The following is a 1,072-nucleotide window of genomic DNA, read 5'->3' on the forward strand; positions in this document are numbered from 1 at the left end:
TATATATATATATATAATTTTTTTTTCTTTTAAATATATATATATATACATATATAGAGAGAGAGAGATGGAAATACTTTTTTAAACATGTTTTCACCTTTTTTTTACCTTCTTTTTTTCTTCTCTCCATGTTTTCCTTCTTTCCTCCTTTTTTCCTATGCTGCTGCTTCTTATTTTTCTTCTTTTTCAGACCCTATCATTGCACTATTGCTTATTCAATACCACCAGCAGATGGAGACACTATATTACAACATTAGTTGTGAGCAGCAGTTTGTACAAACAAATGCCTCATAGCTGATGTCCTATCCATTATTGCAATGGATGGCTGGCTGGCAACATTTGTTTTAATTATTCCAATACCACAGTACCAATGCATGGTCAATTAACAAGATTCAGCACCCACTACCTGAAAGACAGCTACCTATCATGTCATGTCCAACCTGCACAGGTGTGCTGGTTGCTGAGCTTATTCAATTAAAGAGGACATTCAGCAGCAGCAGTCCTGTGCCTGGTCGCTCCAACAGGGGCCAGACACAAGCGGCACCACCTATTGTCTTTTGCCTGCAGTAGGGGCCCACTGGACTAGCCAGCAAGCAGCTGCAGCAAATAAACAGGTAATCTTTCTTTCCAACACTGAACCCTGGTGGTGCACTTAATATATGCTACCAGATAGGGGACATATCAGATATTAAACTGATATAAACAGACACCACATTTGATACCAGCCAAAAGGAAGAATGAGAAGTGATAACTGTGAAAGGGGAGGAACCAACGCTGTCCCCTTCACATGCACCATCACTACTTGTAGGAAGGTAGGCTGGCTGGCAGCCTCCCATACACACTCTGGCTGGGTGGCAGTCACCCACCAGTACACACAGCAGGCCCTAAACCCATATCATTATTGCTAAGCAGGAAGATGGGAGTCCATTTCACTCTGATGGACCATTTTTAAATGCAATCCATAACCTGGCTTTGGCAGGAACCCTTCTTACTCCTCCTACTTGCATTTGATACTGGGTTTAGGATCTGCATAGGAAACACACACACACACACACACACAAGCACACACTTA

The sequence above is a fragment of the Hyla sarda genome, unplaced genomic scaffold (genome assembly GCF_029499605.1).
Source record: "Hyla sarda isolate aHylSar1 unplaced genomic scaffold, aHylSar1.hap1 scaffold_880, whole genome shotgun sequence".
Classification (NCBI taxonomy): domain Eukaryota; kingdom Metazoa; phylum Chordata; class Amphibia; order Anura; family Hylidae; genus Hyla; species Hyla sarda.